The following is a 23,146-nucleotide window of genomic DNA, read 5'->3' as shown; positions in this document are numbered from 1 at the left end:
CTGCTCTCTACAGCAGCTTCCTGATGTGCTCATCAACAGCCTCAGTATATTTCTCTAGATTAAAAACTTCCTATAAAAAAAAACAACAAAAACAAAACAAAAACAAACAAACAAACAAACAAAACTCAGGATGCCTTCATCAGGAGTCTCTGAGAGTATAAATGCTGGTCTCCTCAGAACAGTTTGTTAAAATAAGGAGTCTTTCCAGCTACTGCACTTCCTCTTCAGCTGCGAAGCAGGAATGCTGTCTCCAGCTAGTTCACACAGCTCCCCAGCTGGGCGGGGGTCAGTCAGTTCAGTTGACCCCCAAATCTCCAAGCTTAATCTTTCTCTGTGTTCAGCAGAGCTGGGTATCTATGGGCCAGTCTCAAAGCAGGGCTCACAGTCGTGTCTCTCCTTACCCTCCTTCTCCAGGCACCGTTGGTCGGGTGAGCAGTTCACTTCTCTCTCTGGTCTCAGTTCAGGCAGCAGCGTTCTCTCCTCTCTTGCAACCTTGACCAGGCAGCTGATAAGGAGGGAGGGAGCAGGCTGGGACAAGCTGAAGGCAAGCTGAAGCTCTCAGAGGCAGCAGGAATTGTAAAAGTACTCAGAGTCTTTAAAATGTTTTCCTCCGTTGGTCGGGTGAGCAGTTTGCTTCTCTCTCTGCTCTCTCTGCTCTCAGTTCAGGCAGCAGTGTTCCCTCCTCTCTGGCAACCTTGACCAGGCAGCTGATAAGGAGGGAGGGAGCAGGCTGGGACAAGCTGAAGGCAAGCTGAGTCTTTAAAATGTTTTCCGTTAAAAATTGGCATCCGGAGGGCAATTAAGATAAAGTTTTAAAAGAATAAAAGTGAGTGCCGGGGAGCGCAGGGGAGCGTGACTTGCCTCGGCGCCATCTTGGAAGGCTTCCCCTACCACAGCTGTATCTGCTCAAGGCTTGGCTTTTCCCTTCACTTACAGCCTATTGTAGTTGTTGTTCCCAGTTAGTTATTATTCATGGGCGTAGCCACGATTTATGTTGGGGTTCAGGCTTCATGATAGTGGAGGGCAGATTAATCAAATTTAGTGGGTATTTTTATTGATTTACTTGATCTGGGGTGTATGCGGCAGCTTGGTATTGTTATACCCAGGCTTCTTGAACAAACTTACTGTATAGCAATTAATATCAGTGGCTTCTTCTGAATTATTTAGGCTCTTTTGATGCCCCTTATTGAATGAGTGCCTTGTTCTCACTCTGGTCTGTTAGCAGCATGTTAACAGCAACCAAATTCACTGCAAACCTTAGTTCTTGGTGCTTTATAAAGCATATGCTGAGGCTAGCAGGCCCCAATATAGTAGCAGAAATTTAGATCAGGAGTGTTCCTGTTGACTCATGGTATCAGATTTAAGGAGAGCCAGGGCTTTTAGGAAAATTCTGCCATGAGCACAGATATTTGATGAGAGATTTAGAAGCTTATGGTTCATCATTCTTCTAGTTACAGTACTGCAATTTGAAAACTGATTTGAGTTTTGTATGAACCCAGTCTTGGAAATAAGTGTTGGAGATAAGCAGTGTCCAGTGCACAGCGGAATGATGAAAAGTACGTGCCAACATGCTCTATATTACTTTATTTACACTTCAAAGCTGGTAATTTACAGAAAAACATCTTCCCTCTGCCGGAGCAGAGAAAGGCATCCTCTCTCCTCTAAAGCACGGAGAGAAACATACTGAACTGCAAAGAACAGTGAAAAACAGGAAACCAGTGTACGTCACATCCAGTCTCCTTTCCCGTGAGAAAACCCAACAGCACTTGACTGTGGAATGTAAACATTGTCTTGTGACAAGCACTTCGCTGCTCAGTGAAGGAAGCAGAAACCAACATCCTCCCCCTTTCTGTGAACATCACTGGGCAGCGTGTTCGTACAATATCAGTACAAACCCAACTTCTGCACATAGGTACAGTGTTGATCCCTTGATACAATCTTGGACAATACATCAGCAGGAATTTCATTACCTGGCATATAGGACACCGTTACGAGTCCCTTTTGAATACGTTCCCTAGCATGTTGCAACTTTAATTGCAAGTGCTTCGTGCTTTGCTTACAACCTTCAGAATTCAGCAAAGCCAAACATGCTTTGTTGTCCTGGTAAACCTGGATTGGACATTTGACAGGAATTTTTATGTCTTTGCACAATTGTAACAACCATTCACAATCCTTAAGTGAATAAGACAGTGCATTCAGTTCAGCTTCACAAGTACTTAAGCTAACTGTTGTTTGCTTCTTGCATGACCAATCAAATAGACCCTGATTGTACTTATAGCAAACTCCAGACGTACTTTTCCTGTCTGTAGTGTCATTTCCAAAACTTGCATCTGCAAATATCTCAAGACCACCAGACTTCTGATTGTTAAATCTCAGTCTGTAATGCATAGTGCCTTTCAAATACCGCGCTATGCGTTTTAGAGCTTTCCAATCCTTAACAGTAGGATTGTTGACTTGTCTGCTTAGCAAATTACAGCTAACAGCAATGTCAGGTCTTGAACATCTGGCAATGAAGTTTAGCTTGCCTAGCACACTTCTGTACAGTGTAGTGTCAGAAAATGCTTCTTCAGTGTCATCTACCTGATAACCTGTTATCATCGGTGTGTCCACAGGGTTAGCATCCATCAGGTTTAGTTTGCTTAACACATCAGCAATTTTCCGTGACTGGTGTACTAGAATGTTACCATCTTGATCTCTCTCTATTTCCAGAGATAGGTAGTTGTTTACCTCACCAAGATCTTTCATGTCAAAGTGCTCTTTCAGTTGAGCTAGGGCGTTATTGTACATTGTGACATCCTTCCAAAAGAATAAAAGATCATCAACATAAAACAAACAATACAGTTTCTTTTGCCCCTCCTCTTTGACAAATACACATGGATCAGCTTTCCCTTGCTTAAAACCTAGAGAAAACAATACTTCAGTGAGTTTTGTGTGCCAACACCGTGCACTTTGTTTGAGACCATAAAGGGACTTCTTCAGAGCACAAACAAATCCCTGTTTTACCTGTACGCCATCAGGTGGAAGCATATAAAGTGATTCATCTAGAGATCCGTACAGAAAAGCTGTATTCACATCATGGTGACTAATGTGTAGATTCTCTTCTGCAGCTAGCTTGAGCATAAGCCTAATGCTCTCATACCTCACGGTGGGTGAGTAGGTCTCGTGATAGTCTTCACCTGGTACTTGTGCAAAACCTCTGGCTACCAATCTGGCTTTGTGTCTGACTATCTTGCCATTTTGATCTGTCTTCGCTTTGAAGACCCATTTGCTTCCAAGCAGTTTCATTCCTGGAACTACTGGAACAAGGTCCCATGTTTTGTTCCTTTCCAAGGAATCAAGCTCAGCCTTCATGGCATTTAACCATGGCTCAGCTTCCTTTGAATCCAAATCCTGGATTTCTTGGAAACTTGAAGGTTCAAACACCTTCTTGGAGCTTTTAACAGCTGTTACTGCTATCTTAGCAAACTCATCAGCAAATCTCTTTGGAGGTCTGCCTTTTGTCGCTCTCTGTGACCTACGAATTAGCCTTAAGTCTTCAATACTCTCCTCTTCCTTCTTAGGAGAAAAGTGACCTATTGTGAACAATGGTTCCTCTAATTCTTGATCAGAGCTTTCAGAGGGTCGCATAGAGGCTTTCGCACTCTTGAAATCCTCTGAATCACCCGATTCAGTTTCAGACTCATAATCAGAACCTTCATCAGTGGGTGTGGGTTGTTGCGGTTGCTTTTGACTATCCTCAGTTTCATCACTGTCATCAGGATAACATTGGAAAATTCCCACATTCTCCCCCCACTTGGCATTGTACTCAACACTTCTTGTGAGCTTAATTGCCTTAGAGTCAGTCATCATTATTCTGTAAGACCCTTTCTGATAACCTAGAAAGATACCATGCAATCCACGCTTGTCTAACTTGGAGCTTTGTGGTGAGTGAACCCACATGTCAGAACCAAAAATTTTCATGTGTTTGATGTATGGCTTCTTGCCAAACATCTTCTCATAGGGGGTACAACCAATCGCTGAAGATAACCTGCGATTATAACTGTAAGTGAGACATGAGAGAGCTTCGGCCCAATAACTCTCTGGAAGATTGGCATCATGCAGCAAGGTTTTTAACCCTTGAAGCAATGTCTGATTTGCTCGTTCCGCAAGTCCATTCTGCCATGGCGAGCGAGGACTAGACAAATCGTGTTGAATTCCTTTCTCAGTCAGAAAAGCTTCAAACTGCTGAGAAGTGAATTCTCCCCCGCGATCACTGAAAAGAGTCTTTACCTTCTTACCATGCACATTTCCCAACCAAGCACAGAATTCCTTGAACCTTGGAAAAGCCTCTGATTTCTGCTTGAGATTGTACACATAAATATACCTGGAAAATGCATCAATGAGAACCATGAAGTACCTGTTTCCACCCAAAGAGGGCGCTAGTGGTCCAACCAAATCAGCATGAACAACCTGGTATGGTTCTGTAGCTTGCCTACTAGACACCTTACCTTTCGCAGCCATTTTTACCTTGTTTGCTGCGCATGCCTTGCACTTCATGTGGTACCTGCAGGGTTTAATAGTCATACCTTCAACCAAGGCAGGCATTTTAGATACTGCCTCAAAATGCAAATGACCAAATTTTCGATGAAAATCGTGAATACATTCTGCATGCAAACTTTTGTTAGAACCTGCAATGCAACAAGTGTCATCCTGCACAACATCATCAAAATACAAAACATACAAACGATCAACATATTCAGCATGCAATACATAATCATTTTTCTTTGTGATGATGCACCTTTTGTTCTTAAAGGAAACGTCAATTTTCCGCTCATTCAGCTGTCCAACGCTGAGCAGATTATGCTTGGCATCTGGCACATAAAGCACATCCTGTATCGATAAGTCCAAACTGTGAAGAACAACAGTTCCGTAGCCTTTACTGGGGATTGTGTGGTCATCCGCCTGGTGAATCGCACCTTCCTGCGGTGTAAAAGACACGAACAGTCGCTTATCGTTGCACATGTGATGCGTTGCAGCCGAATCAACAACGAAGAAAGATCTAGATGTCTTCTGGACCTCTGCAACCTTTGGAGTGAAGCGTGAGACCATTGCCTTGTGCTGCGTTGTCCTGGACACCGGACCTTTGCCTTTGCCTCGGCCTTTTCCACGCGATGAGCTTTCGCTGCGCTGCTCTGTCTTGGCCCTGGGATATCTGCATTCCCTCTTCATATGGCCTAGACGTCCACACGAGTAGCATTTCACTGCCTTCAAAGCTTTGGCGCCATCTGGTGGTTCCACTGCACTATGGGATGACGTCTGTGAAGTCTCCCCCTTGTTGATGCAGCTAGCACCCCGGCGATCCGCTTCATTCAATATCACGGCAGTAACATAGTCCACTGTTAGCTGAGCAGTTGGCTGTACAGCAATCTGAGTCGCAACAGACTCCCAACCTGAACCCAAAGATTGTAGTATCATAAAGGAATACACTTCCTCTGGAAAGTTGAGTCCTCTCTGTTGCAGCTCATGTCTCAGATTCTGCATCTCCATCAGATGTATACGCACATCTCCACCTTCAGCAAGAGCCATATTATGCAGCTTGTTAAAGTAAAACATTGTGGACCCAGCTTCTGTCCTCAAGTGAGCCTCTCTCAAAGCGTCCCAAATTTCTCTGGCTGAGGTCTTATCACGCAACAGACAGAGCTCTTCTGGGGATACTATCAACGTAAGAGTTCCCCTTGCCTTGGAATCCATAGCTTTCCATTCATCTGTAACTGGAGCTGGGGGGGTCTCTGTAATAACTTTATACAGACCCTCTTTCTGCAGAATAGCCTCTGCATAGAGAACCCAGTCCGCATAGTTCTTCCTATTGAGCTTAGGAATCCCACAAGCATCCTGAAGGGCCATCATGACTTTGGCATTAGCCTTTAGCGTCATCTTTGCTGCTTTAAATCAGGCTGCTTTATACATGCTGCGTCTGTGTACAGCTGCTTCAATCCAAAAGCAAATCCAAAACAGCCTCTGCCTGTGAACCTGTGCCTTTCTGCTTAACTGCTTTGCTTATCTGCAGCTGCTTCAAACCGCATTCCAAAGGCAAGTTCAAAAGTGAAAGTTCTCTCTGCTGTCTTAAATTCATGCTGCGACACTGCTGCAGCTGCTTTACTTTCGATTTCCCCCAGCATAGGAAAAATTTATCCTTCTAGCCTTTTGCCTGTGCCACGGCAAAACCGGCTATAAAAGTTCAAAGTCCAGCCATAAAGCCATTAATTAGAAGCTGGCAGGCTGCCCGGAGCTGTAGCACATACCTCATCAAATCATCTTGACGCGCAGAGATATCGTCCGATCCGGCCCTCTGCATTCCGATCCTTTGCCGGCACTCCAATTCTTTGCTCCTTTGTTCCTTTGCCAGGAGCCCGACTTCTGGAGTCCATTCTCAAAACACTGCGTTTTTCTGGGCCCGGAACCAAATGTTGGAGATAAGCAGTGTCCAGTGCACAGCGGAATGATGAAAAGTACGTGCCAACATGCTCTATATTACTTTATTTACACTTCAAAGCTGGTAATTTACAGAAAAACATCTTCCCTCTGCCGGAGCAGAGAAAGGCATCCTCTCTCCTCTAAAGCACGGAGAGAAACATACTGAACTGCAAAGAACAGTGAAAAACAGGAAACCAGTGTACGTCACATCCAGTCTCCTTTCCCGTGAGAAAACCCAACAGCACTTGACTGTGGAATGTAAACATTGTCTTGTGACAAGCACTTCGCTGCTCAGTGAAGGAAGCAGAAACCAACAATAAGCACACAAGTTACTTGTTGTTGTTGTTTAGTCGTTTAGTCGTGTCCGACTCTTCGTGACCCCATGGACCAGAGCATGCCAGGCACTCCTGTCTTCCACTGCCTCCCGCAGTTTGGTCAAACTCATGTTCGTAGCTTTGAGAACACTGTCCAACCATCTCGTCCTCTGTCGTCCCCTTCTCCTTGTGCCCTCCATCTTTCCCAACATCAGGGTCTTTTCCAGGGAGTCTTCTCTTCTCATGAGGTGGCCAAAGTACTGGAGTCTCAGCTTCAGGATCTGTCCTTCCAGTGAGCACTCAGGGCTGATTTCCTTAAGAATGGATAGGTTTGATCTTCTTACAGTCCATGGGACTCTCAAGAGTCTCCTCCAGCACCATAATTCAAAAGCATCAATTCTTCGGCGCTCAGCCTTCTTTATGGTCCAGCTCTCACTTCCATACATCACTACTGGGAAAACCATAGCTTTAACTATACAGACCTTTGTTGGCAAGGTGATGTCTCTGCTTTTTAAGATGCTGTCTATGTTTGCCATCGCCTTTCTCCCAAGGAGCAGGTGACTTTTAATTTCATGACTGCTGTCGCCATCTGCAGTGATCATGGAGCCCAAGAAAGTAAAATTTCTCACTTCCTCCATTTAATCCCCTTCTATTTGCCAGGAGGCATGGGACCAGTTACTACCCTGCACATTTTTTTACTAGCCTTTAAGAGAGGCTGGTAGTCTGCATTCCTGGTCACCTATGACTCCTAGGCAAGTTGTTAAAAACAAGAGTTATGAACCAGCATGTTTGTTTTTGCTCCAGATTTCATAAAACAGCTACTTGTTTCTGTTATGGCAGGAGTGCTCCCATTACTTGATCAGTGACTTGGCTAAGTATTGTGTTATGACTGGCTTAGCTGACCTGGATTTATCTGCCTCAAAGGCAGAAGAAATAAGTACTAAGGCAAAAGAAATAAAGGACTTCTATTTTTGAATGTTGATTTGTGTGCAGTTGATTGTTCAGAAAATCAGCTAATAAATTTAATAAACTCTTAGCAAGTATATGATTTCATATTGATTACCATCTACTTAGTCGATTCCTGAACTAGAAATGCAATCTTCTTCTTTTAAATAAATGATTATTGTTCTATCTCACAATAGAGAATGATGTTCAGACAAACACTGCATGGATATTTTCCTATATGCTGTTAGAGATATGACTACAGATAACTTGTCTTATGGTTTGAGAAAAAACATGCTCATGTTTCAGTATTTGAAAATATGAATGATGGATTTAGTTGCTGGGGTTTTAAAGAAACTTTTTTTAGCATCATAAACCTCTCTAAATGAGAAGAGACACCAATGCTTTACTAAAGTTTGACTCATTAATTTGGTCTGTGATACAATTCTGTTAACTGTATAATCCCACAACTGAACTATCCCATCGCCCTTTAATCTCCATTACGATAGCCACCATTTAATTATGCACTGCTGCAAATGCCTGCTTTGCAGTTTGCCTTGTGCATTTTGAGATCTTTAAGGTAACGTGATATTTCTAGCAAAATCACAAGTATTATCTGTTTTGTTTTCTGTAGGGTACTTAACTTGGTTTATTTGTGGTTTCATGTTCACTAACAAAGCCTTATACTTGTGTTTTGAATAACCAGGGGAGGGCTAGCCAATGGGATGCCTTCCAGATGTTGTGAAATAAAAATCTCATAAGCCCCGCTAGCATGACTAAAGATCAGGGATGATAGCTATTATAATTAAACAATGTCAGGGGGTACCATGTAGACTACTTTGGATGTACGCATTGAAAAATGTATTGCATCATAAACCTCCAGCCAGGGTGGATTTGATTTAATCAAATTGATTTAAATCACTAATCAGTAAGACTTGATTTAAATCATTTTTTATATACTTCTGCCTCGCCAGAGTGGTGCATGCTCTGGTTATCTCCTGCTTGGACTACTGCAATGCGCTCTACGTGGGGCTACATTTGAAGGTGACCCAGAAACTACAACTAATCCAGAACGCGGCAGCTAGACTGGTGACTGGGAATGGCCACCGAGACCATATAACACTGTTCCTGAAAGACCTACATTGGCACTCAGTACATTTCTGAGCACAGTTCAAAGTGTTGGTGCTGACCTTTAAAGCCCTAAATGGCCTCAGCCCAGCATACCTGAAGAAGCTTCTTCACCTCCATCATTCAGCCTGGACACTGAGGTTCACTTTTGAGAGTCTTCTGGTGGTTTCCTACCTGTAAGAAGTAAAGTTACAGGGAACCCGGCAGAGGGCCTTTTCGTTAGTGGCGCCCTCCCTGTGGAACGCCTTCCTATCAGATGTCAGGGAGATAACGAATTGCACAACTTTTAGAAAACATTTGAAGGCAGCCCCATTCAGGGAAACCCAGCGAGATGGAAGGGGTAATAATAATAATAATAATAATAATAATAATAATTTGTTTTACAGAACCTTTCCACCCTTGTTTGTGGAACCAAGAGATCTGGAAATGTCCTTTCTTAAAATAAAAGCTGAAATTGTCAGGGTTCTGAAAGAATGGACAGACTTTTAGAATCATAGCCATGGAAGAACTTATGTTTATAAATTCCTGTTATAAAAACTGCCACTCTGGTGCTTTCTTGAGTGTTGCTTTTAGAATAATTCTTTTGGTAAGACATAAAACTGAACTTGTTCTAGAAATCCTATGCATGGTTTCTGTGGGAGGAGAGAGGAAATGACAAATCCAAAACATGAAAGAACTAGGCTAGGCTAGAGGCAGCTTATTTTCAGAGCTGTGCAAATAAGAAAAAAAAAATCTGTGCCAAGAGAAGCTGGGTATTGTGATGGGTATAAAATTGAGCTCACTCACTTAAATAAAATAAAATAAAAAGTTATGTACTAGGATAGCACAGGTCAAAATATCATTCCACACCTGATGTAAATTATAAATGTATGTCTTATCTTAAAAGACAAGTTACAGATAGGTAGCCGTGTTGGTCTGCCATAGTCAAAACAAAAAAAATTCCTTCCAGTAGCACCTTAAAGCCCAACTAAGTTAGTTCTTGGTATGAGCTTTCGTGTGCATGCACACTTCTTCAGATACACTTCTGTGTATCTGAAGAAGTGTGCATGCACACGAAAGCTCATACCAAGAACTAACTTAGTTGGGCTTTAAGGTGCTACTGGAAGGAATTTTTTTTGTCTTAAAAGACAAATCACCAAGGTCAGTGAAAGAGACTTTGCTTAGCTAGAAGTTCATACTTTGAAGCTGCTCTGTTGAAAGAGAATATATGCATGGTCTGCGTGACAACTGGAAAATACAACAAAACTATTATGTATTACATATAACTTGCCATTGGGTCTTGCCAACCTAAATTCGTCTCCCATAATGTTTTCTGGCCAGTGACGGTTCCTGTTGAAATTTCTGTTAGTTTGTTGTATATATTTGAGAGTAGACCCATAACATCTAGAATAGAATTCTAGATCAGAAGTTCAAACCTTGTTAATGGGCTGGCAGATTGTAATTTGGATTTTTTAGAAAATAAAACTGCTAATGTGTTTGCAACCACCCCCGGGTAATTTTACCCAAGTCTAGCCTTAATTGTATTTCAGTAACATAAAAGTTTTATGTCATTAATCCAAAAGCCCTTCAGCCTATATTACCCTTTTTGTCCAAGCCTTCGACCAATTTTCAGAAATCTGTATTATTATTTTTAAGCTAGCATTGTATGCAATAGGTGTTAGAGGGGAAGAGATAGGAACCAATTTTCTCTGCCATTCTTTCCAGACCACCTAATAAGTGGATTAGAAAGATGGTGCATCCAAGGCGGAGTAAATGTCTGAAACAGGTCCTGCTTGCAGGTTTCCCACCTATTGTGGCCGCTGTGAGAAAAGGATGCTGGACTAGATGGAGCATCGTCCTGCTCCAGCAGACTCTTCTTATGTTTTTTAAATGACAAGTCTCATAGCAGAAATCTTACTCAGCTATCTTTCTGGTTTCTGAGCTTTCAGCAGGCATTGGCTGCACACTTTCTGTAACATCTTCCCAAACATAAGGGCAAATGTGAATTACTTTAAATGTTGTTGATGTAAGTCATTAAGATGAGAGCCCTTTAAAAATCACTGGTGTACATTGAATTTTCCCTTTTGTGATTCATATATTCTACGAACAAGATTTAGTTGCTGCAGCAAATGAACACAAATTGGTTTGCAGCTAAATTATCCCACCTTGAAGCATAATCCAAGATCTCTGATCATGTATTTTGCACTACTCAATTATATCTGCCTGTAGAGATGAGGTGGGGATTATGAAAATTAATTTACTGGCTTTCTTGTATGTGTGCAAAGTCTGTAAGTAATATCATTTGGAGCGAAGGGCCATAGTCCAGCATTCTGTGTCCAGAAGCTAGGCTGATAATTATTGGGGGGGGGGAGTGCTTTTCCACATAGGAACTGTAAATATTACACTCTCTCTGGATCTCGACAGCTAGTGTAAAACAAACTAGTCACTTTCAAAAAAGCCCGCTTCAAACTGTACGTTATAAAGCTGATTTACATACGATTCTAGTTTGTACTTAATGATAAGTTGGGATTCAGGATAATAAAGTAATTTTAGCTGCTCTCTTCCTGCTGGCCTAATAGTAAGAAAATAGGAGGTGGGTGGGAATCTGTGAGCGCAGCACTTTGCTTTGGTTTGCTGAAGTTCTCCAATTACCACTAATTCAGCATACTTAACATGTTTATATTACATGCAGATTTCATTTAAAGGACAACTTTTTATCTTTTAATACAACTGAAACTGAATCTTATTTAAATAATATAATCTTACATTTTTACAATTATTCATTCTTTGAAAGGACTGGAAATGTTTTATTCCTAAATGGACACTCTTATGAAGCTGAATTTGGCAATTACATGACTTCAAAACTCCTGTGCTTTCCATTTTTGAAGGCATTAATTTGATGCAAAAATAGTCATTTTTTTCAGCTTTTGTAGCAAGTCTGTTCATTTGACCTCTGGGGATCACAACAAAATTAACAGTAAGTTAGTTAACTTAGTTGGAGAAACTGCAATATAAATGCTGTGTAGTCAACGCCAGTAGAACAAATATGTAAGTTGATCATGGAGTGCCTTGAGGACCTGTATAATGTAATTTATACTGTGCTGGAATTGAATGCGGGAGACCTTGACAGGTTTAAATCTCTGCTTGGGGCAGTTACTCACTATGTTCCTAGAGCTTCATCTACATTTTTTCAGTAATCTTTACGGCAGCTCTGAAAAAAGGAAGCTGAAGCTGAAAGAGTGGTTTGCTTTGGCACATCCAGTGAATGTATAGCATAGCTGAGAAGAGATTGGAACTCAAAACTATTTGGCTAAGGGTAGCTCTTAACTACTATACTTCATCTGCTCATGGTGGTAGTTATACTATTACAGTGAAGCACTTGGTGCAGTGAAAGGATAAATGGGGTGAAATGCTACATGTTGTATTCTGAAGCTCAGTGTGGTTTTGTGTTTCTAAAATTCCAACCCAGCCACTGAAACTCTCAGCACAGATGACTGGCTATCTGCAAAGTTTTATTAGATGAAATACTCAAAAATGTGTTGTTGTTATTATTTTTTAAATGTTTAGGTGCATTGACGCCTAATTGTAGATTCTTCTTCTTAAGAGTTGTATGTCTAAAGCACTGAATTCATTTTTGTTTAAAGATGTACAGATCTTGGCCCCCTGGATTCAATTAAAAAATCTAGTAGATCACATTACCAAAGCTACCGTCAAGTGACACTAACCTGAAATCCCCAGAACTTGTCTCTGGCCTAAATTTGCTCAGCAGATTCTCTTCCCCAACTACTCCTGTGCCAGTCTTCTGTTTATGGGATGTGTACACAGATACACTCATGCTCAGTTCTTTTGTGTGCCTCAGCAGTTGTGCATGAAGATCTTTGTGTAGGAATAGTAAATACACAATCAGCAGGTGTGCTCCTTCATCTCTCCACCACCCGTCATATGGTAAGCTCCAGTTTCAGTCTCCTATGAGGTCTACCTCCAAGGAGACTTACAGAAAATCTGGCTAGGACTGGCATCTTTGACAGGGGAATACTTTGTACTGTATGTTCACTTGTAGGACCCTAGTGAAGAACCAATAGGCTCTGCAGATGTGGAAGGGGTCTAAGGAAGTAGCAGTTCATGTTCAGTGTCCATGCACAAAGGTGACAGTCAGGAACTTAGTGAATCCTCCTTCCAGCAGCTATTAGCTTAGTGTCCAGGTGTGTTGTCGCTTACCTCAATTCCATCCTTTTCATCTTGTCCCACACTTGCCTGGAACCAACTCTCTTACTGAGGGCTGGAGTCAGGAAAAAATGGGAAATCCTCAAGGCAGAATGGTTTCTAGCTGTTGCCTGTCTTCTGATAGCATGCTCTTGCATATGGTCTTGCCTCATGGAGTATGTGGGCAGATTCATACCAGACGCTTAAAGCACATCTAATGCGCATACCCCAACAGAATACTGGGAACAGTAGTTCTCCCTCCCAGAGCTACATTTCCCAGCACCCCCAACAAGGCACAGTGTCCATTAGTCCTTGTTCCTTTGAGCATTAAGTTGGATACATGGAGAACCCGCTTTGGGTTTATTTTAAGCATACAGCTCAAAGGATACTATGCATTCTGGTTGCACATGGTTGCTTGCCCGCCCTACAAAATACTCTATTGCATAAGAAGAGTTGGCTCCTGTCAGTCTGGTCTGTAAGTGGCAGATCATTAGAAAAACTCATGACAAGATGATTACTATCTAGTTTCATCTCAAAAGAATAATGATCTCGAATGCTTGATTCCCCCCCCCCCCCATTTTGGGGGTGTTGCACTTTAAATTAAATTAAGCAAGAGGGAAAAAAGAGTTGCACAATCTGCAAACTGCTATTTTCATTTTCACAGAGAGTCCCAGAGAGGGAAGGATAACTGGATGGTATACCTTTTTTCCTTCCAATTTACCTGTCAACCAAGGTCCTTGTGCGTATGGTGGCAATCCTTCCAGTCTGGAGGTGGTGTTTTCGAATGCCATGTCAGTACGTGGTAAAATATGACCTCCCAGGATCTGACCTGGAATGTATTGCAGAGCCATGGTTGGAAGAAGTGGATGGGTAAACATATTTTATCTCTCTGTACCAGGTTTCTCTGTACAGCCATCAGCTGTGCATGTATGGGCAGGCAGGGAGGCAGAATTGCTGTGGTCTATCATGATTCCATCCACCCTGACCTAGTGCCCTGTTTGAATCATTGAGTGTTTGTTCTTGAGGTAGGTGGCTGGCACAGAAGGGAGATTCTGTTGTGTAACAGGCTCTTTATGTGACCTAGCTAGGGTAGTTTCCCATGTTGTTGGAGTTTCCCAGCCTGTTGTTACTGAGTGACTTTGACATCCATGCAAAGACCACCTTGTTGGAAGTCGCTCAGGACTTTCTGCCCTCCACAGCAACTGTGGGGCTATCCCAAATTATATCGGGACTCCTTCACATAGCAGGATATACTTTGGGCTTGAATTTTGTTTTGTTTTTGTTCTGAACAAGAGGTATGGAGGGGCAGTGTACGGTCCTTTCATCATTGACAGATCTTGAATGCTTGAACCTGTCTTCAGACTGACAGGAACCTTTATAGGAGCGCTGACTTACGTAAAAAGAATTCCTAACTACCTATAACCCCCTGTTGAAACCTCTAAACCCCCCATCATGTTGGACAATTACCAACCAGTCTCAAGTTTACCATTTTTGGCAAGGTACACGAAGGCATAGTAGAATATCAGTTTCTTGGATAAAATGGATTATGATCCATTTCAATCTGGCTTCATGCCTGAAGTTGGAACCAAAGCAGCTTTGGTTGACTTTGTAGACAACCTCCACTGGGAACTAGACAGAGGGAGTACATCCCTATGGGTTCTGCTGAACTTCTCAGAATGTAGCAGTAGGTCTGTCTTAACACCTATCCGGCAATGTCTGCACTGGTTGCTAGTTGTTTCTGGTAACAAATTGAAACTTCAGTGATTCTCTTTAAAGCTTTAAATAGCTTAGGTCCACAATATTGGAGGAGCTACTTCCTTCCATAGTAGTATTTTGCTCGCTCCCTAAGATCAGAAGGTGATGCTCTTCTCTGTGTTCAACCTGGGGTGGAGGCATGGTTGATGGGAGCATGGTTGAGAGCAGCACTTGATGGGGCCTTCTCAGCGGCTGTACCAGTGTTATGGAATACAGTACTGTATCTTGTTTCTTGAAACATGTAGCCTTCCCCTCCCCACCTGTTGGTAAATACATTCTTTTTTTAGCAGGCATTTGGATGCTAAGTATCAGCAGCTTTGTGTAAAGGTTGGATTATGATTTTGGTCATCGCTTTTGTTATGTTTTTAGTGGGGCAGTGAAGTGGGTGGTGTTGATGTGATTATAAGTTACTGTATGCTGTGCTGAGTTGTGCATATACACCAGAAGGGTAGGATAGAAATTTCTATATAAAATAAATAAATATATTAAAAAATATAATTATAATTCGCTTGTTTTCCCCCATGTCAGTTCTCCTGTTGGATATAATTTGAATACAGGTGTTTATTTCAGCAGCCAATTTACCACCCAGTCCAGTCATTTTTGCAGGAAATAGTAGTACTCAAAAAGCTGCCTGGTACATCTAGTGTCATTACTGTTGACACTGACTGGCAAAGTTTCAGCTGCGACCCAGGATAGAACCTATGGCGTTTTGCGTGAAAATCATGTGAGCAACACAAGCTATAGTCCCTCTCCTGCAGCTTAACAGATGTAAATCTTCCAGGACACAGAAACTAGTTCAAGGGCTGATCTTTTCTTGCTTGAGCCTCCTGAAACATAATCAATGTTGCTATAAAAATTAGTCTCTTGTGGCAAAGCAACTGACTGTTTAAATTAGATATAGAAAAAAACATTCCTGATTCGATTCTAATCTGCCCATCTTTGAGAAAAAGCAAAAATATACAGCATTAAGATGTTGGCATTTGTATTTGGTGTAATCCAGCCTGCTGTGAAGACAGCACTTACACATGAGATTCCTATAGACCAGGGGTCAGCAAACTAAGGCCTATAGGCCAGATCAGGCCCAATTGCCTTCAGGATCTGGCCTGTGGACTGTTTGTGGATCAGCGTGGGGATTCTGTTCGTTTGAGTTGCACCATTCCCACCCCCCCGTGCCATTCCATTCCATTCCCCCCTCCCTCCCACACACCCTCCCTCCTCCTGGCTTCTCCCCACCCTGCCTAGAGGAGGAAGGTGGCTGGGCTGGCTGATCGCCATTTTAAGCAGCCCCTCTCCGGAACCAGCCCTTTTGCGCCATTCATTGTCCCTCTGCCACTGCCCTGGTGCTCCTGTGGGCCAAAGAGCGGAGCAGATGAACTCACTCTGCTTACCCACGAGAAGCAGTGGTGGTGGTGGTGGCAGCAGCAGCAGCAGCTGGGGGTGGGGAGGAGGACTACTTGCCCCCCTCACCTCTTCTTCCAGCCCCCCCCCCCTGCTGCTTTTCCAACCTGCCACGGCTTAAAAAAATTGCCGACCCCTGCTATATACAAGAGTCCAGTCATTCCACCCCATGGCATGCATGTGTGAGCATTCTGCACGCTGGGCTATTACAGCGAAGAAGAGGCCTGTTATTGGATCTTCTCCCCTCAATTCCACCCTCTGTTTCATTAAGGAACATTGTGAATGGACCTGAAGGGGGGAAAGAACTTCATGCGGATATGAGAGATAGGAAGTACACCCTTGCAACTAGCTTTCGTATGCTTTTCCTTTTACACTTTCTCAAGCAACTTGAGATTTTAGAGTCAAGGTGCTAGGGGCATGTTTAAGGCAAAAGCCAGTAACACTCCCATTAATGTATATTTATGGTGTAGTGAAAATGAGTTTAACACTATAGAAAAGGGTCGTAGTGTACTATAAGGGTTGTTCTAAAGGTCAGAATTTACTACGAGGTCAAACCATTTCATACATGGTTATAAAATAATCTTTCTCTTTTCTTTGTCCCCCTGTATTTTACAGCTGAAATGCTCCCTGGGTATATTGTACAGTGATGCCGACAAAAGGAATAGGAACTTCAATTATGTTAACGAGTGATCAGACAAACAAAACTTGAGGTAAGAATATAAACTTTGAAGAAGCACAATGTGTCTGAAGGCAGCCCTGTATCAGGAAATGTTTTACAGTTTTTTATATATGCTGTAAGCCGCCCAGAGTGGCTGGGGAAACCCAGCCAGATGGGCGGGGTATAAATAATAAAATTATTACTACTATTATTATTATTGGTGGAATGGACAGCCCCAAATTCCAGATGTTTGGCTTTGTAGTTACTCTTGATTTTTTCTTTTCGGAATTAAGTGAGGTAAGGGGTAGCATTTCAGATGTATAGGGCATTGCAAAGGGGTTTTAGAGGAAGGAGAAAGATCCTGAATAAGGTTTAAAGACTTGCTTTTTTGTATAGTCAAAGCAGACACATTTCTTTTTTTGTCATGGATACCTAGTTTATAAGCCCACTTCCCATAACAACTTGCTGTGGTCAGGAATTGTGGTTGTCATGAATGAGTTTGGGTGACCCTTGGGTTCCTGCACTCGCCCTCTTTCTTCCTCTCCTACAACCAGTTATTAATAATAATAATAATAATAATAATAATAATAATAATAATAATATAGTTTTGTGTCTTCACTCTTCTAACCCTAACCCTTCTTAGTCCAGAACTATAGCTTGCTTAGTTCCCACTCATATTGATGCTTAATGTATACAGATGCTGCTGTTTGACCAGGGCTACAACCTAAGGGTAGATACCCTGTGGTGGGTTGCTTATGGCACTGGTCTCTTTGAATAGAAATCACTGATTTTTCATCTTCAGAGGAAGAGGAATAAGCTAAACCTAAATGCTATCTATCAGTCATGGTTAATGGGAACAAAACCTGAGCCACCAAGGTTCCTTTTAAGCTACTGAGCAGCTGCTGATTTTGAACCAACTGCTGAATGTTGGTTTCCTCTTTGTAGAGAGATTACATTGCTGGCTGCTTAAATGAACACCAAGGCAAGTTTTTTGTAACAGAAGCATTAAATAAATGGTTAATTTAAATCAACAGCACTTTACTGGTTTGGAAACAGAAAAAATTACTAATTTGCTTAATAAAACATTTCTGAACAGAGGATTAGTGTAATGTGTGATGGAGTGAGCTACAGTTTAGAAAGTTGTCTTTTATCAAGTTAGATCATTGTTCCATCTATCTCAGTATTGCTTGCACTGGTGGTCAGTGATTCTCCAGAGTTTTAGGAAGGGTTCTTTTCCAGACCTACCTGGAGATGCAGGGGATCACACTCGAGATCGTCTGAACAAAAAAGCATGCACTCTACCACTGAAATACAGCCTTTCTCTAAAGTAAAAATCAGTAGGAATGCAGACTGATGCTTGCTGCCATTAGCTGATTTTATTCTTGTTCTGAGGGCAATCTTGAGAAAGGAGAACTAAAAACATTTAAACAGTGGCTAATCCTTTGGTTTACAGTCAGTATGCTGGTTGTGGTAGATAAAAATATGTTGAACATATGGAAATGGAATGAGATTAACTATTTTCGTAGAGCCTTCAAATAACATACCAGATGGAGCTAATATTGCATGGAGCTGAGACTTGCCTGGAACTAGTGATCTTGATGCAGCGATATCTTTGCCCCATGCCCATTTTTCTAAGTTATGTAACATCTTTGAAGGTATTATATGCTCAGCCATCAATTACATGATGTTTTAGTCACCAGAACCAGTCTGCTTTGGCTCTTATAGTCTATATTTTATGGGTCTTGAATTTCTCTCCCTTCCCACATTGGGTCAGATTCTGCCTTTATAAAGACCCTTCTAGACAAATGGCTGAAACTTCATTGCATAAAAAAACTGAATCAGTTTTGTTTTTCAGGGTGAATACTAGTGCTTTTGATCTTCTTTAATCTGATCTTTTTATCTGTCTTGTTTTAGTCCTAACAAGTTAGCTCATGTAGTGGTTACACTGAGGTTAAGAGATACTGTGACTTAAAGGATATCTCTGCAGATGCTTTGGTGTTTCAAGCATAAAATACCTTCAGGCTACTACAGCTATTCAGTTGCATAATCTGTTGGATTATGTGCTTTGAGTACAAGACTGATTACATAGCCTGTGTGTAAGTCATCTCTAAGAGCTTCAGAAGCAATACATTGTGATATAAAGACACAAATAAACCACCATGTTATTTTGCAGATATCTGCAAGAGATGCTCCATTGTATACTCAAGATTCTTCATATAAGAACAAACTGCATTGTAAATGTCTTTATTTTACAGCACTCAGTCCCCTCAGGCCTTACACTCATCTCCCACAAGCCTTGATCCAAGGGCAACATTCTGCCCCTCATAGTAAAGAGGAATGAGCTTTGGGGCAGGGAGTTTTCGATAGGGTTGCCATATGTCCGGATTTTCCTGGACATATTCGGAATACTGTAGTTGGCAGCTGTGCCCGGGCAGAAATCGTAAAAAATGTCTGGTACAATCTGGACTTTTGGCAGCCCATGTTGGCAGTGCTGTTATTGCTGTTTTTCCATAAAAATTGCTAAAAATGGCATTTTTAAAAAAGCAATTTTGCCCAAAAAGCTCAACAGTTTTTGGCAAAGCTTAAAAAAGCTCAGTAGATTTGGCATAAAGAAAAAAGCTCAGCAACTTTTCTGTCCAGGTTTTCACTGTTTGAAATATGGCATCCCTATGTTTCGATCTGTTACTCTTTGCCACGTGGAAGAAAAGATTTGAATGAACACACTAGTGCTGGAGTTTTGCAGTGGGAGAGTAAACAGCCACAGAAGAATGTGAATGAAGTTAAGTTTGGGATTGACAAAGGAGAGTAGTGCTACTTGTCACAATATAACTGTGAGGCTGGCCAGCAAGGTTTTCTTTCTCTTTATTCTATGTTTTTGTATTGCACATTACCTTGTTTCTTTTAGGCATTTTATGAATAGTTTATGTTAACATTACAGGCAACAAGTGATAGTTGCCCAGGGTACCTGTACAAACTGCATTTCATGTGGCACCTGCAATAGCAAAGGATGTTTTGAGGGGGAAGTATCACATTTTTGAAAGGTGCAAAAGGTGGTGTGTTGAGTGTCAAATGTATTATTTTAGCAACTTAAGCGCATCCTTCAGGGAAGTAGTTTAGACTAAGCACAACACAAAAAAACCTGATTGTAAACAATGGAGACATGTTGCAAGAGAAACAATGGACTATTTTAAAGTTAACGTTTTATGTTTTACCAGAGTACCTTCATGTAAAGGGCTAAGATCTATTTTTCCTTCTCTTTTTAAATTTTACACAATGATGTTTTAAAGTTACTTTACTATGGGAGCAATATTGCACCTTGTGCTCCTGAGGGACTCCTACAGATAAACTTTTCCAACCCCACCAGTTCTTCCCACAAAACTTCACTGAGCATGTTGTGACATTGTAGGGCAGTTGCTAGACTATAATTTACATCAATCTGGACTAGTGGTTGTGCTGTCCGGGGCTAATGAGAGTTGTAGCCCAGCAACATCTTGGGGGGGGGGCAGAGTCTAGTCATCCCTGCTGTAGGCCCATTCAATAGCAGCCATTGCTCTTTTGAATATCTGTAGCATCCTCCCATTTCTGGCTCTTCCCCTGGTCCCCCATGTATGGCACTCCTCTCATGCTTCTTTAGCTCTTCTGCACATCTGAATCCTGGGGCAGAGTTGGCTATTGAATAACCCTGCTGGGCCTTAGTGTGCTCTGAAGCTCTGAGTGGAGGTAGTTGGTGAGCAAGGATTGTCACGTGCAAGACTCATAGAGCCTTATGGAAACTGCTGTTTGAGCACAGAGTGCAGGATAGCTTTCTGTGGCTTGGATCCTAAGTTACTTTCTGTCAATGGAACTGAATTGAATGAGTCTCTCCCACCTTCCCTTCCCAATCCTAATAAATAGATTGATACCTGCAGTTCTTCCATTATGAGGCAATTACAATTACAGACAAATATGTGTTAATGTTGGGGTTTTACTCCCAGTTGAAAACCAGCTGTTTCTCGTTAAAGCAGAACTCTTTATGATGAAGCTCATTTCTTTGGAGGCACATAAGGCTCTGGCAATGACCAGCAGAGTAACTGATCCAATAATGTGATAGGCCAGGTGTGCCTCATGGCTATCCCAGGAACAGTTCTCTCAGTCCTGTGATGTAATTCTGAATTTGTTGCAACTTGCTGCACCCATCAGAACAGTAGAACTGGAAATGTTTGTGTGGCCTAATCCTCAGAGTGTTCCAGCCATTCAGCTGTGTTACAGTTGATTGGGCTGGCAGAAACATAGCACTTTAAGGGTCAGGTCATGGAGAAATAACACTTGTTGTTAAATCTCTCTTTGGTTACGCCCTAACTAGCAGTTGCCAAGTAAGCTTTGTGTGCCTGTGTGTCACGTTTTGATATTTGATAAACATTAGCTCAAGATGGCTTCTGAACATGTATAGCAACTATTTGGTCTTGTGTATTTTAAATTATGTAATTCAAATGATTCATATAATTGAAATAATATGTGGCTATTTAGCTAACGCACACAGCCACTTTCTCAAGCTGGTGTTAGGCAAGCAGTCTCAGGTGTGTCTCTCCTTCCAATGTAGCCTGGCCTTTTCATTCACAATTGGTTCACCTCTGGATATACAATCCTGGTGTTGGGTGAAAAGGAGGCCAGCAAATCAGTTTTGCTGCAGGCAGTATAGCTGGCTGAACGCCATGATGCATTGGATATATTATCACTGCACACACAAGGCTTGCATTAAAGAACACTGGTCAGTTGGGACCCACTAGCGGGTTGCAGCCTGATTCAAGGTGGGTCACAACATGACCACTACCATCATGCAAATATATGGTAAAAGATTAATTAAGAAATGGGTCCTGAAATGCATGTTTGGGTTAAAACAAGTCCTGGGATACCTGCCCTGGATGACAGAAGGATAAGATCTATTACAGTCAAACCTCCACTTACCATCGCCTCTTCCTATGGTCGTTTCAAGTTGCGACCACGGCAAACCCAGAAGTAACTGGTGGGTTTGCCGCTGTTCACACAGGAGCAGCAATTGCGTTTGTGCATGGGCAGAAGCGGGCAATCACCGCCCACACCTGTGCACAATGGCACCTCTCCCAGCGACCCATTTCGACCTCCGGACGGACCTCCGGAACAGATTATGGTTGCAAATAGAGGTTCCACTGTATTTGACTATTGGTGTAAACTTCCAGAATGTATTTTGTATAGTTAAGTTTTTACCTCTATCTTCAGTACATTTTATTTTATATAAAATTGCTATGGCTAGTGGCTGATGCAAATAAAGATTCTTCTGATTCTGATAGGAGGATGCATACATTGTGGTGTGGTGGACATTGAGGCAGGTCAGGTTATGATTGGAACCTACGGTAAATGGTGGGAAGTGCTCTGTGATGATGACCAAGCGTCTCCTAAATATGTTCTGGGAGTTCACTCAGCCCTTCAGAGCAGATTGGGGGTGGTGTGGAGGTATGTGCAGGTGGAGGAAGTGGAGGTTCCTGTTGCACTACAGCCCATAATCAGGAAAAAAAATAATTTAGGAAATGAAGAGAATTTTATTTTTATGTTACTTTATTTATTAAATTTATATACTGCCCTTCTTCCCAAATGAGCCCAGAAATGAAAAATGTAAATACAATAAGATGACTTCTGATGGTGAAACTGTTGAAATATATGATGGTCAACTATAAACTGTTCCAAATTAAAGGAATATATTTGCAAAGAGAAATTAAAGACATTACGACAACGTAGAACGATTTTACTAAGACCGAGAGAACTCATATAGTGAAGAGACACAAAACTTAATGATTCAGAAAAACAAGCAAGCGAGATAAAGAATCCGAAGATGTGTTTTTATTTATAGTAATAAAATTGGGTGATATGTTAACAAGAAAAGGGGAAAAGATGCACAAATACCAACATGGTTTATTTATCTTCCTTATTCCCTTCCTATGTACAAAACATATATCATTTGAATTATAATACAACACTCCACCTTCCAACGTAGAAAATAAACTTAAATTGTCTCTTCCAACACCCCACCAAATCACTCATCACAAGCAGAGATGGCTGTTGCTAAATGGTATGCACAGATTCTCTTATAAAAGGGGTGGAGTCTGGCCATACACAGTTCAGGAGGCATTCTGATAATTGTGAGGCTAAACTTTGCAGTGTGCTGGCTCATCCTAGAGGTCTGCTTGGTTTCCTTTCTCTCATGCTTGCTTGGCCACAGGGGAGCATGAATCATGCTCAGTCAGTGATGCACAAACTCATTCACAAGACCAGATTTCATGCATATCCATTACAACGCGACTTC

General features: G+C 41.8%; 1 protein-coding gene across 8 annotated transcripts in view; it reads left to right on the top strand.

Annotated features, from left to right (window-relative positions):
• SIPA1L1 (signal induced proliferation associated 1 like 1) overlaps positions 1-23,146 on the top strand; it is a 162,717-nt gene that overhangs the window by 21,701 nt on the left and 117,870 nt on the right. For 6 of the 8 annotated variants that reach the window (XM_083746254.1, XM_083746253.1, XM_083746249.1 and 3 more), the window contains exon 2: positions 16,788-16,882. The exons of the other annotated variants lie outside the window; for them this stretch is intronic. The gene's annotated coding sequence lies outside the window, so the exon portion shown is untranslated. The remainder of the gene's footprint in view (positions 1-16,787; positions 16,883-23,146) is intronic. 8 annotated transcript variants of the gene reach the window in all.

This window comes from Podarcis gaigeae, assembly GCF_964106915.1.
Source record: "Podarcis gaigeae genome assembly, chromosome: 1".
Taxonomy (NCBI): Eukaryota; Metazoa; Chordata; class Lepidosauria; order Squamata; family Lacertidae; genus Podarcis; species Podarcis gaigeae.
Note: the sequence above shows the minus strand (reverse complement) of the source record. Positions and strands in the feature narration are given on the sequence as shown.